The sequence below is a fragment of the Oryctolagus cuniculus genome, chromosome 16 (genome assembly GCF_964237555.1).
Source record: "Oryctolagus cuniculus chromosome 16, mOryCun1.1, whole genome shotgun sequence".
In the NCBI taxonomy this organism is placed as follows: domain Eukaryota; kingdom Metazoa; phylum Chordata; class Mammalia; order Lagomorpha; family Leporidae; genus Oryctolagus; species Oryctolagus cuniculus.
In genome coordinates this window covers 4,091,351-4,105,392 of record NC_091447.1, presented here as the reverse complement: position 1 = coordinate 4,105,392, position 14,042 = coordinate 4,091,351, and the positions used below count along the sequence as shown (strand labels likewise).

Below are 14,042 nucleotides of genomic sequence, written 5' to 3'. Positions count from 1 at the left end.
CCTTCTGCTGGAGTGTTGTTCGCCAGGATCCTTCATTTAGATTGTTTTTTTGCCACCGTGTCATGGCTTTCCATGCCTGCGAGACTCTCATGGACCTTTTAGTCAGATCCGAATGTCCCAAGGGTTGATTCTAAGGCAGGAGTGCTGTTTTGGGCATTTGCCATTCTATGAGTCTGCTGTGTGACCTGCTTCCCCCGCAGGATCATTCTCAACCCTTTTGATTCTATCTTTCATTATTTGCTTACACTGGTCTTATTTGTGTACTCTCTTCGACACTTACCCTATCTCTTGGATCAGTTGTGTATTTATATTTGTCTCTTTACCAAGTGTGCTGGCATTGGTACCTGCCTCCTTGGTAAGATTGAGTTGAAATCCCCTGGCACATTTCCAGTTCCACCATTGGAGGTCGGTCTGATTGAGTATGTGCCGTCCTATATATCTCCTCCCTCTCTTATTCCCACTCCCATGTTCCACAGAGATCAATTTCCTATTAATTTTTAAACTCTTAAGAATGGTTGTGCATTGATTGCAGAGTTCAACCAGTGGTCTTGTGTAGAGCATACCGAGCAACAACAACAACAAAAATACTAAAGGAACAAAATAGTAAGTTTTTCCTCAACAGTCTAGACAAGGGCTGCTCATGTCATTGTCTCTCATAGTGTCCATTTCACTTCAATGTGTATCATTTTAGGTGCTCGTTTAGTTGCCATCAATCAGGGAGAACATGTGATATTTATCCCTTTTGGACTGGCTTATTTCACTCAGCATGATGTTTTCCAGCTTCCTCCATTTTGTTGTGAATGCCTGGATTTCGTTGTTTTTTACTGCTGTATAGTGTTCCATAGAGTACATATCCCATAGTTTCTTTATCCAGTCATCCGTTGATGGACATTTAGGTTGATTCCATGTCTTAGCTATTGTGAATTGAGCTGCAACAAATATTGAGGTGCAAATGGCTTTTTTCACCCCTTTAATTCCATTTGGGTATATTCCAAGGAGTGGGATGGCTGGATCCTGTGGTAGTGCTATGTTCAGGTTTCTGAGGACTCTCCAGATTGTCTTCCATAGTGGCTTTACCAGCTTGCATTCCCACCAACAGTGGATTAGTGTCCCCTTTTCTCCACATCCTCGCCAGCATCTGTTGTTGGTTGATTTCTGTATGTAAGCCAATCTAACCGGAGTGAGGTGGTATCTCATTGTGGTTTTGATCTGCATTTCCCTGATGGCTAGGGATCCTGAGCATTTTTTCATGTGCCTGTTGGCCATTTGGATTTCCTCTTTTGAAAAATGCCTGTTAAGGTCCTTGGCCCATTTTTTTATTGGGTTGTTTGTTTTGATTCTGTGGTGTTTTTTGATCATTGTGTAGATTCTAGTTGTTAATCCTTTATCTGTTGTGTAGTTTGCGAATAACATCTCCCATTCTGTTGGTTGCCTCTTCGCTTTCCTGACTGTTTCCTTTGCTGTTAAGAAACTCTTCAATTTTAGGTAATCCCATTTGTTTATTTTATCTTTGATTACCCGTGCCTGTGGGGTCTTCTCCAGGAATTCTTCGCCTATTCCGATATCTTGGAGGGTTTCCCCTATGCTCTCAATTAGTTTCATGGTGTCGTGGCGCAACTCTAGTTCTTTGATCCATGTTGAGTGGATTTTTGTATAAGGTGTAAGGTAGGGGTCTTGCTTCATACTGCGGCATGTGGACATCCAGTTTTCCCAGCACCATTTGTTGAAGAGGCTGTCCTTGTTCCAGGGGTTGGTTTTAGGTCCTTTGTCAAATATGAGTTGGTTATAGATGTTTGGATTGATCTCCGGTGATTCTATTCTGTTCCATTGGTCTATCCATCTGTTTTTGTACCAGTACCAGGCTGTTTTGATTATAACTGCCCTGTAGTATGCTTTGAAGTCTGGAACCAATCACCTTTCCTTCCTTCCTTCCTCCCTCCCTCCCTCCCTCTCTCTCTTTTTTTCTTTCTTTCTTTTTCTTCTCCCTTTCTCCCCCTTTCCTTCCTCCCACCCTCCCTTCCTTCCTCCTTTCCTTTCTTCTTTCTTTTTCTTCCTTCCTTCATTTATTTCCTTCCTTTCACTTTCAATCCCCCTCCCTCTTTTTCTTTTTCCTTGCTTTAAGTTTGTGCTTTCAAAGTTTGAAGAGTTCAAGTCCTAATTATAAAAACATAGCTTATGCCATATTCTTTTCTTTTTTTTTTTTAAAAAAGATTTATTCATTTATTTGAAAGAGTTACACAGAGAGAGAAGGAGAGGCAGAGAGAGAGAGAGAGAGAGAGAGAGATTGGTCTTTCATCTGCTTGTTCACTCCCTAATTGGCTACAACTGCCAGAGCTGGGCCGATCTGAAGCCAGGAGCCCGGAGCTTCCTCCAGGTCTCCCATTTGGGTGCAGGGGCCCAAGGACTTGGGCCATGTTCTACTGCTTTGCCAGGCCATAGCAGAGAGCTGTATTGGAAGTGGAGCTGCTGAGACTAGAACTGGCTCCCAATGGGATGCCAGCACTGCAGGTGATGGATTTACCCACTATGCCACATCGCCAGCCCCACCATATTCTTTTGACTTTGTAGTTCTGCCTTTCCTGACTAGGTAGAGACCACATCCTGTGCATGGGGCCAGACAAAGACCTGATTCTTATGTTTCCATGTAACCAGTTTTCTGAATACCCCCACCAAGCTCTGCATTCCCAGAGGTGCATGGCCTCTTCTTTAGCAGATGTTGAGCATTAGCCCATTTACCTGCCAGACACTGAGCCCTCTACTCTATTCTGTATTTCCGCTTTCCTGTTCTTGTAGCAGGTACAACACAGGAAACATTTTCATTATTAAAAAAATCAAAATGGTGTTGTTTTTATTTATTTGAATGCTGCAGGTGGAACCTCTGAGTGTGGACCTGAAGTCACCCACCACAGCCAATCCTAGGACCAATGTGAGTCACTAATCCACCTTTTCCAATGCCAAGGAATAAATGATGTTGTCACCTCTGCCAGAGCCTGAATGAGAGCCAGCAGGGGGTGCTGGATGGCTGAGGGACCCAAGGGGTGGTGTAGGGCATGACTGATGTCTCTGAGCTGGAGACATTGATCTCTCTGACTGAGCATATACTGACATGGGCTCTTCCTGAGCCCAAGCATGGACTTTATCCCCTAGGCTATAAGGAACCACAGGAGGTGTTTGAGCAGAAGGGCCATAGTTAAAGCTGGACACAGGGACCCATGTGATGATCCAAGTCACTGATGCAAATCCATGGAAGCACTACCTTCCCACCCTCCTGACCTCAGTCTTTCCTCATCATGCTGCTATGATTACTAAGTGGCTATGTTTGTTAAAAAGTGCAGTGTGTCTGATCATTGTGGAAGCTATCTCTGTCTTATTTTCTGCTATTTTTTGCTGATTGATCACTCGTGAGGGTCACTGCTTTTGTGTGCATGGTTATCTTTTCATAGATATTGGTTATAATTAGCGCTAATCTTCAGAGAAGTGAAGAAAGCAACCTGGGATTCTGCTGGTAGGTGATTTTGCTAATTGAAGTCTGAGGCTTGTGATGCCCAAGGTCACAAAATCAGTTAAAACTCACAGTGAGCTTGCACTGTGACTCCTTTACTGGAGTTTACTCTTCCACTGAAAGTGGCAGCCCTTTGAGGGTTTTCTTATGAAAGTCTCTTTGGGTCATTCCTGAGTGATTCCATATTTTCAGGAAGCTGAAATTAGGATTAGAGTGGGCACTCGAACCCATGAGCTCTGAAATGGGATGCAAACGTAGAAGCAGACTCTCAAATTCTGTGCCAAACACTGTGCTTTCAGTTGTTTGAAAACAATTCAGACTTCAATCCAAGTAGTTCAGCTTGCCATTAATGGAAGCAGCAAGTCTCATATGAGGTTTTTAAATGGCTGTGGTCAGTGATGACTCCACTCTTGGATGTACTGGGGTGACAGTTGCCTTCGGGTTCACAAAGGTCCAGTCTGCAATTTGATACATTGTAACGAGACTGCTGTTTGAAGTTTAGTGAGCTGGAATTCCTACAGCCCTGCAAAGATGAAACTTATCTCTTAAACTCTCATCTCTACACTCCCACCTTCCCAAGATACACCTATATCATCCTGGACCAGGGTGCATGCTAAGACTCCACCTGTTTGTATATCCAATTAAAGTACTATCCCCTACCCCATAAAAAGAGGTTGGGAATGGGGGAGAGCCCTCTTCACAATGGGCCACACTCAGATGTACCTCTCTAGTTTTCTCTCTCCTTTATTGGCCTACTCATGTTGGCATTTCTCTGTATGGGCCATCCATACTCATATGCATGAATGTGTCTATTTCTTCACTATTAAGAAAGTCCTGTTCCAGTCTGCATTTGGAACTCTTATCTCTGTGTGAGGCAAGGGCACGGAATATAAATTAATATGCTCATGTCCATGTGACAATCACTCATATCAGAACTACATAAGAGGAATGCACATCACCCCAAGACCTTGGACTTTGGGCAGATAAAGGGAAGAGGTGGACTTTGGTTTGAGTCCTCTGGGGATGCTTGGAGTCTGTTCCTGGTACAGAAAAGAATCTTCATATTGGGCATTCTGATAGCCAGCAGAGTGGACTGCCTCAGTGACTGCTCAATGTGCAATCCGACATCTAGTTTTTCACCCTAACAAAGTCTAATTTTTACTAGGTACAGGGCAGCCTGGAATACAGATTCTGTTTGAAACCTTTCTTGAAGGCAGAGTGGTTAAGTGACTGTCTTCTGTCCCATGTGGAGACATCAATGGTTGTGTGGTAATTCTGAGACCTTCCTCAGGTAAAGCTGGGGCACTCCTGATCAATCTTCTGCTTCCACCTTCACGCCATTGAGGCGGTAGCTGGAGTCCCACCTTTGACCATGAGAACACGACTGCTGTTATAGAAAGTGAGGCCAATCTCTAGAATCCTTCAGGTCCTACAACCCTGGATCCTTGCTCTGGTTTTCTTTGTGTCCCTACAAAATCCATCCATGGAAACTTAGTCCTTAATGTGACAGTATGGAGAGGTAGGGCCTTTGAGAGGTGGTTAGGACATGAGGGCTGTTCTCCCATGAAGGGGATTAGTGCCCTTGTAAAGGAGGTGTGATGCAACTTTTTCACCCCTTCTATAATGTGAGAACCCATAGCAGGAGCACCTAGAGGGACAGGCCCTCACAAGACTCCAAGTCTGCTGGCGCCTTGATCTTGGACTTCCCAGCTCCCAAACTATGAGCAATATCACCTGTTGCTTCCAGGGTGTGCATCAGCAGAAAGCTAGAAATGGCAGCAGCCCTGGCTCTGAACCCCAGCACTCTGATATGGGATGTTAGCAACAAAGGTAGTGTCTTAACTGCTGCTGCAAAGGCCCCACGAGGCTTTTCAGTAACAAGGGGATGCGGGTAGGGTGGTGCTGGGGCTGGAAATGTGCTTTCAGAACCAGGAGCATCCCTGGTCATGGGGGCTTCCACAGAACACAGAGCCCCCAGAGCCTGGGGGCCTGGGGAAATGACTGCTTGCAAAAATAAATTGAGTAAATATGTAATGTACTATAAGTCACATTTGTTTTTCATTGCCTATAGAACACTTACTTAAAATTATTATTATTTTTTTTTGGTATTCCAAAATGATACCTGTTTAAAGAAGAAAAGATAGTTAGGCAAAAGGGGAAAAATCATCTACAATCCCGATATGTTAAAATGATTATTTTCTCATGAACTTTAAGTTTTTCAAATTTATATGTGATTCTTTTTTAGTTTCCTCTCTATGCCTCACTTCTTCTTTTCTTATTTTTCTTTTAATTTTTACAATGATATATCTTCAATTTACTTTAAGCCAAAAGCTTAATGCTCCACTAAATAACTCATAGTAAATAGAAAAACTACTATTTCTCAACAATTTAAACAAGGACTACAAACAATAATTAAATCTTAAAATGTCAATTTTGCTCATGTACATTACATTTTTGTATGCTGTGTGTTATCACAAATTGGAGAAGACATATGATACTTGTCTTTTGGTGAGTAGCTTATTTCACTAATCATAATGGTCTCCAGGGAACATTTTGTGTAGGAAAGACAGGGTTTCATTCCTTTTTATGGCTGAGTAGTATCATCATGCATATATAACACAGTTGCTTTATCTAGTCGTCAGTTGATGGACATCTGGGTTGATTCCATATCTTAACCATTGTGAATTGAGCTGCTATACACATGCAGGAAGAAATAGTGTTCCATATTCTTAATTCATTTCCTTTGGGTAAATTCTCAGGAGTGGAATGGCTGAGTCATATGATAAACCTATTTTCAGATTTATGAGGAATTTACAGACTGTATTCCATGATGGCTGTACTAGTTCTCATTCCCACTAACAGTGTATTAGGGTACTTTTCTCCCCACATCTCACCTGCAATTGCTATTTTTCATTTTTGGATAATAGCCATTGTAACTGGGATGAGGCGAAATCTCAAGGTGGTTTTTATTTGAATTTCCCTGATGGCTAATGATCCTGAACAGCTTTTCATGTGTCTATTGGCCATTTGTATTTCATCCTTTGAAAAATGCCTTTTTGGGGCTGGTGTTATGGCGTAGCAAGTAAAGCTGCCACCTGTAATGCCAGCATCCCATATGAGTACCAGTGCATGTCCTAGCTGCTCTGCTTTCTGTCCAGCTCCAAGCTAATGGCCTACAAAAAGCAGCAGAAGATGGCTCAAATGCTTAGGCTCCTGTTATCCTCAAGGAAAACTGGGTGAAGCTCCAGGCTCCTGGCTTTGGCCTGGCTCAGCTTTGGCCATTGCGGCCACTTGGGGAGTAAATCAGTGGGTGGAAAGATCTCTGTCTCTCTGTCTCTCTATCTGTAACTCTGACTTCCAAACAAATAAAATAAATCTTAAAATAAGAAAAGAAAAATAATTGTTCATATCCTTTGTCAAATTTTGAGCTGGACTTCTTGCTTGTTTTGTTGTTGAGTTTCTTGAGCTCCTTATATATTCTGGATATTAATCCTTTACCCAAAATATAATTTGCAAATACATTCTCCCAATCTGTTGGTTGCCCCTTTACATTGTTGAGTGCTTCCTTTGCTGTGCAGAATATTCTTAGCTTGATGTAATCTAATTTGTCTATTGGTACCTTTATTGTATGTGCTATTGGGTCATACTCAAGTCTTTACCTTATGTTTTTCTCTACTCATTTGATGTTTCAGGTCTTAGACATGACACATTGTGAGTTGATATTTGTATAGGGTGTAAATTAGGGCTTCTGTTTCATACTTCTGCATGCAGAGGTCCAATTTTCCACACATCATTTGTTGAAGAGATTGTGCTATCTCCAGGGAGTGATTTTAGTTTGCTTGTCAAAGATTAGTTTGTTTTAGATTTGTCGATTAATTTATGGGGGCTCTGTTCTGTTCCATTGGTTGACATGTCTATTCTTGTGCCAATCCCAAGCTGTTTTGATTATAGCAGCCCTGTAGTGTGTTTTGAAATCAGATATCATGATGCTCCAAGCTTTACTTTATTCTTTAGGATTGTTTTTGCTTTTTGGGGTCTCTTGTGATTATATATGAATTTCAGGGTCATGTTTTCCAAATCTGAGAAGAATGTCTTTGGTATTTTGATTGACATCATACTAAATCTGTAAACTGCTTTGGGTAGCATGGACTTTTTTTTATTTATTTTTTGACAGACAAAGTGGACAGTGAGAGAGACAGAGAGAAAGGTCTTCCTTTTGCCATTGGTTCATCCTCCAATGGCCGCTGCGGCCGGTGCACTGTGGCCGGTGCACTGCGCTGATCTGATGGCAGGAGCCAGGTATTTATCCTGGTCTCCCATGGGGTGCAGGGCCCAAGTACTTGGGCCATCTTCCACTTCACTCCCTGGCCACAGCAGAGAGCTGAACTGGAAGAGGAGCAACCAGGACAGAATCCAGTGCCCCGACCGGGACTAGAACCTGGTGTGCCGGTGCCGCAAGGCGGAGGATTAGCCTAGTGAGCTGCGGCGCCGGCCCAGCATGGACATTTTGATGACATTATTTCTTCCAATCCATGGACATGGAATATTTTTCCATTTTTTTTGTGGATTATTCGCTTTAATTAATGGTTTATAATTTTCATTATAAAGGCATTTCAAATTCTTGGTTAAATTTATCATAAATTATTTAAATTTTTGTAGCTATTATGAATGAGACTGATCTTACAAGTTCTTTCTCATTTATAGGGCATTGTTTGTGCATACAAAAGGTATTGATTTTTATTTGTTGATTTTTATATCCTTCCACTTTACCCAACTCTCTTATGAGTTCCAATAGTCTCTTAGTGGAATCTTTTGATTCCCCTATGGATAAAATCATATCATCTGCAAAAAGGGATAGCTAGACTTCCTCTTTTACCATTTGTATCTCTTTCTCTTTAGTTTTCTTTTCTAATGTCTTTGGCTAAGCCTTCCAGAAATACATTGAATAGTAATGCTGAGAGTGGGTATTCTTGGCTGGTTCCAGATCATAGTGGAAATGCTTCCAGCTTTCTCTCTTTCAAAATGATTCTGGCTGTGGGTTTGTCATATATTGCCTTGATTGTGTTCAGGAATGTTCCTTTTATACCCAATTTGCTCAAAGTTTTATCATGAAAGGATATTCATTTTATAAAGTGCTTTTTTTCTGCATCTACTGAGATAACCATATTATTTTTACTCTTCAATTTGTTCATGCCATGTATTACATTTATTAATTTGCATCTGTTGACACATCCCTGCATACCAGAGATAAATCCCACTTTGTGCAAATTATCTTTCCAATGTGCTATTAGATTCAATTAGCTAGTATTTTGGTTGAGAATGTTTGCATATAGGTTCATCAGTAATGATCTATAGTTGTCTTTCTTTGTTGTATCTTTCTGGTTTTGAAATTAAGGTGATGGTGATATTATAGGAGTTTGGGAGAATTTCTTCCCTTTCAATTGTTTTGAATAGTTTGAGAAGAATTGCAATTAGTCCTTTGAAAATTTGGTAGAAGTCAGCAGTGAAGCCATCTGGTCCTGGACTTGTTGTTGCTGTTGTTGGGAGGGTCTTTTTTGTGGGGGAGGGTCTTTATTATCAATTGAATCTCCGCCTTAGTTGTTGGTTTGTTTGGATTTTGTATGTCTTTGTATGACTTAATCTTGTATGACTTAAATTGTATGTTTCCAGAAATCTATTCATTTCTTCTAGATTTTCCAATTTGTTTGCATAACGGTTTTTTAAAATAATTCTTTATGGTTGTTTTTAGTTCTGTGGTATCTGTTGTAACATTTACTTTTTCATCCTTATTTTATTAATTTGGGGCAGCTCCCCTTTTTTGGTTAGTTGGGTCAATGGTGTATCAATTTTGCTTATTTTTTCATTAAACTCTGTTCATTTCATTGATGTTTTGCACCATTTTTTAAATTTTAATTATTTCTTCTCTTTTTTATTATTTCTTTCCTCCTACTAATTTTGAGTTTGTTTTGTTCATGATCTTTTTCCTCATTGAGATGCATTGTTAGATCATTTATTTGATGCCTTTCTGATTTCCTTTTAAAAGATTTATTTATTTATTTGAGAGGCAGAGTTATAGGCAAAGAGAGGGAGATACAGAGATAAAGGTCTTCTATCCACTGGTTCACTTTCTCAGTGACCACAACAGCTGGAGCTGGGCTGATCTAAAGCTAGAAGCCAGGAGATTCTTTTGGGTCTCCCACATGGGTGCAGGAGCCAAAGTAATTGAGCCATTTTCCACTGTTTTCCTAAGCCATACCAGAGAGCTGGATGGGAAGAGGAGTGGGCAGGGCATGATCCAGTGCCCATATGGGATTCTGGTGCAGCAGGCAGAGTCTTAACCTACTACACTACAATGGTGGGCCTTCCAATTTCTTGATGTAGGCAGTAGTTGCCATAAACTTTTCTCTTAACACTGCTTTCATTGTATTCCATGAGTTTTGATATATTGTGTTGTCATCTTCATTCATTTCTAGGAATTTTTTAATTTCCCTTTTGATCCTTTTATGACCCACTGTTCATTCAGGAGCATTTTTCTCAGTCTCCAAGTGTTTGACTATTTTCCAGAGTTTCTTAAGTTCATTCCACTGTGGTCAGAAAAAATACATGGTATGTTTTCCTTTTTTTGAATTTGTTGGGATTTTGTTTATGGCCTAGCATATAGTTTACCCTAGAGAAATTCCATACACTGATGAAAACAATGTATATTTTGCAGCTGTGTTATGAAATGTTCTGTAGATATGAATTAGGTCCCTTTGGTCCATAGCATAGATTAGTTCTGCTCTTTTTTTGTTGATTTTCTGTCCAGTTGATCAGTCTGTTGATGAACGTACAGTGTTGAAGTCCCTCATTACTATTGCATTGGAATCTGTGTCTCCCTTTAGATCCATTAACATTTGTTTAAATAGCCAGGTGCCCTGTCAGTGGATGCATATACATTTACTATAGTTACGTATTGCTGATCAATTGATCCTTGAATCATTGAAAAATGTTCTTATTTGTCTCCTTTAACAGCTTTTGTTAAAGTCTATTTTGTCTGACATTGGGATGGCTACTACTGCTTGTTTTTGCTTTCCATCAGTGTGGAATATATTTTTATCCAGCCTTTCATTTTAGTCTGTGTATATATTGGTGAGATGTGTTTCTTATAGGCAACAAATACATGAGTCTTCAACTGAGCTAGCTGTATCTTTTTTAAAAAAAAGATTTTATTTATATATTTGAAACTCAGAGTTACACAGAGAGGAGTGGTAGAGAGAGAGAGAGAGAGATCTTCCATCCACTGGTTCACTCCCAAATTGGCCATAATGGCCGGAGTTGTGCTGATCCAAAGCCAGGAGCCAGGAGCTTCTTCTGGGTCTCACACATGGGTGCAAGGTGCAGGGGCCCAAGAATTTGGACCATTTTCTACTGCTTTTCCAAGCCATAGCAGAGAGCTGGATTGGGAGTGGAGTAGCTGGGACTTGAAGCAGTACCATATGGGATGATGGCACTGCAGGCAGTGGCTTTACTCACTACACTACAGTGCTGGCCCTGGTTGTATCTTTTAATTGGAGAATTTAGGCCATTTATATTCAAATTTATTATATGATCCTGCCATTTTTCATAAATATTCCTATTGTTTTCTTTTTTTATTTGCTTCATACTTTAACTAGGAGATATTTTGCCTTCCCGTTCTTTCATGATGCTTTTTCTTATTTGTATGTACTATATTCTTTTTTTTAAGATTTATTTATTTGAAAGAGTTACACAAAGAGAGGAGAGGTAGAGAGAGAGAGAGGTCTCCCATCCACTGGTTTACTCCCCAGAGGGTTGCAATGGCCAGAGCTGTGCTGATCTGAAGCCAGGAGCCAGGAGCTTCCTCCAGGTCTTCCCACGTGGGTTCAGGGGCCCGAGGACTTGGGTCATCTTCCACTGCTTTCCTAGGCCATAGCAGAGAGCTGGATTGGAAGTGGAGCAGCTGGGACTCGAACTCCTGTGCATATGGGATGCCAGTAGTGCAGGTGGCAGCTTTACCCACTACACCACAATGCTGGCCCCTTGAGTAGTCTTAAAATCATTATTTTTAATTCCTTTCCAGGAATTTCATCAATATCTGTCTTCACAGTCTATATAAGTGTTGTAAGCAGGTTATGTTTCTTTTTGGGAGTCACATTGTCTTCCTTGTTCATATTTCTTGTATTTCTATGTTTTTTTTTAGGCATTTGTGGAAACACTTATGGTTTTCTCCTCTGAGAGCAGATTACTTTGAAATATGTCTCTGTCTCTTAGTGGAGTATCTGCTCCTTCAGCAGACACACATTGTGTGTGCTAGGTGGGTCCAGGGAACACTGACCAATGCTTAGAGGTGGGGAGAGAGTCCAGAGAAACAACCAGCTTGGATGTGGTAGATCTTCTATATGATCAACTGTGGGGAGGATATGATCATGTGAGCTCCCCTCAAACCCTGCTTCCCAAGGTGAACCAACTGCCCAGAGTGAGCTCACAGTGCCTCTATACCCAACCAACATGGGTGTCTGAACCACACAAAGGGTCTGTCTGCTCCTCTGTGAGGAGCCTCTGTGATGACCCACCCTAGGCACTCAGGGAACTCTGAACCTCTGAAGTCAGACAAGCCAGACACAGTGATTAGCCAATGACCCAGGCACACCCAGTGCTGTATTGCAGTCACAGAATTCCTACAGTCATAGCACACAAGGCTTCCGGAGTCACAGAGAGCAGGAGATCCACTCTCAGCCCTCAAGTATCCTTGTCCATGGAGAGAGCCATGACAGTCCTAGAGCCATCAGCCTACCACATAGAAGTTGGTTGGTGCTCCATCTTGGCAAGTTGAGTCTGGGCCATTTGATAGAGTGAGGGGAGGGGAGTGCTTCACAGGCCTAAGTGGTTGTCCTGACTCTGAGCAACCCTCCAGGCCAGACTCAAAGTCAGTGAAGTCCAAGAAATTCTCCCTGAGGCAATATCAGCAGTGTCCCAGGCCTTTGCACTCGTCTCACCTTGCTCCAAGAAGGTGGCTTACCCTCCACCACTAGCTTCAGAAGTCACCAGTGGTGTCCTGCTCACTTCCATGTGACTCCATGATTCCAGCTGCTCCACAGCACATCTCTTTTTTTTTTTCTGTAGAATTGTAGAATTTTGACTGTGTACTTCTCTCTAATTGTCCCTGGGGTATACACTACCTCCCCTTTTCTTCTTGTATCTTTCCATGATCAAAATCAGCACGTCTTTTCCTTACTTAGTTTCCTTGGATTTTATATGTAATCCTTTTACATGTGAAAAAATTTTACTTAGATCTAAATGTATTGCATGACATGGGCTTTTTTGTTTAAAAGTGCTTTTTTTACTGGGTAATGATCACATAAAAATATGCTCAACTTTGTCAGTCACTAAAAAAATTTACTCAAAATCATGATGAGATGCACTTCACACCCGCTAGCACAGCAAAAAAAGGGGGGAAATAACAGGTCCCATGATAACATGGGACCGTTGGAACTCTTATGCAATCCTGATGGGGATGTAAAACAACTTGGCAGTTTATCAAAACTGATTTGTAGTTTTACAATGTGACTCAACAGTTCAAAAATGATAATGTAGACTCATCATGGTGATGTGGGCAATACATATCATAACTTCCAATTCAGGTTCCTGTCTCCAACAGAGTAAAAACACTAAGCAGAGACTAGTATTGTGTGCAAACAGTAACAGAATTTATTTAATGATGAGGTAATAGACACACATTCATATGTCTGTGTGGCCCATCCCAGACAGAGAAATATGCAACCAGAGTGTATTAGTTACCTGTCAATGAGAGAAAAAGAAAAAAAGAAAAAACAATACCTCTGAGCAAGTAAAGTGTATCCAAGATTGGTATGAAAGAAAGAGAAAACGAAAGTGGTACATTAGAGTACATTCTGCAATGAAAAAAGACCTCTCTCCCACCTTTCACCTCTTTTTATATGGAAGAGAGTGATACCCCACTGAGACATACAACAAGAGTGAAGTCTGAGCATGCACCTTGATCCCAGATGCACCAGGTACATTCTGGGGAAGTGGGTGTGTCAATACAACAGTTAAAGAGATAGGGTTACACTGCGGGGGTACAAGAGTTCCAGCTCATCTAAATTTTGGCTAACCTCCAAGTTACACCATATCAGCAGGACTCGGTTGTTCAGAACTGATATTTAAACTTACCATATGACTCAGCCATTCAAAAGTGATATGTAGACTTAACATGTGACTTAGCAGGGCTTTTAAAAAAAGATTTAATTGTTTTTTGAGAGACAGAGTTACAGAGAGAGGAAGAGACATAGAGAAAGATCACCTATCTGCTGGTTCACTTTTGAAATGATCACAACAGCCTGAGCTCAGCCTATCCAAAGACTGGAGCCAGGAGATTCTTCCAGGTCTCTCATGTGGGTGCAGGGGACAATGCACATGGGCCATCTTACACTGATTTCTCAGTCTATAGGCAGAGAGCTGGATCAGAAGAGAAGCAGCTGGGACCTGAACTGGTACCCACAGGGGATGACAGCACCACAGGTGG

At 41.2% G+C, this 14,042-nt stretch overlaps 1 protein-coding gene across 10 annotated transcripts in view; it reads left to right on the top strand.

Annotated features, from left to right (window-relative positions):
- The window catches only part of LOC100356924 (cytochrome P450 4F2), a 103,506-nt gene that overhangs the window by 62,011 nt on the left and 27,453 nt on the right, over positions 1 to 14,042 (top strand). For 8 of the 10 annotated variants that reach the window (XM_002721532.5, XM_070059374.1, XM_070059372.1 and 5 more), the window contains one exon: positions 2,870 to 2,926. The exons of the other annotated variants lie outside the window; for them this stretch is intronic. The gene's annotated coding sequence lies outside the window, so the exon portion shown is untranslated. The remainder of the gene's footprint in view (positions 1 to 2,869; positions 2,927 to 14,042) is intronic. 10 annotated transcript variants of the gene reach the window in all.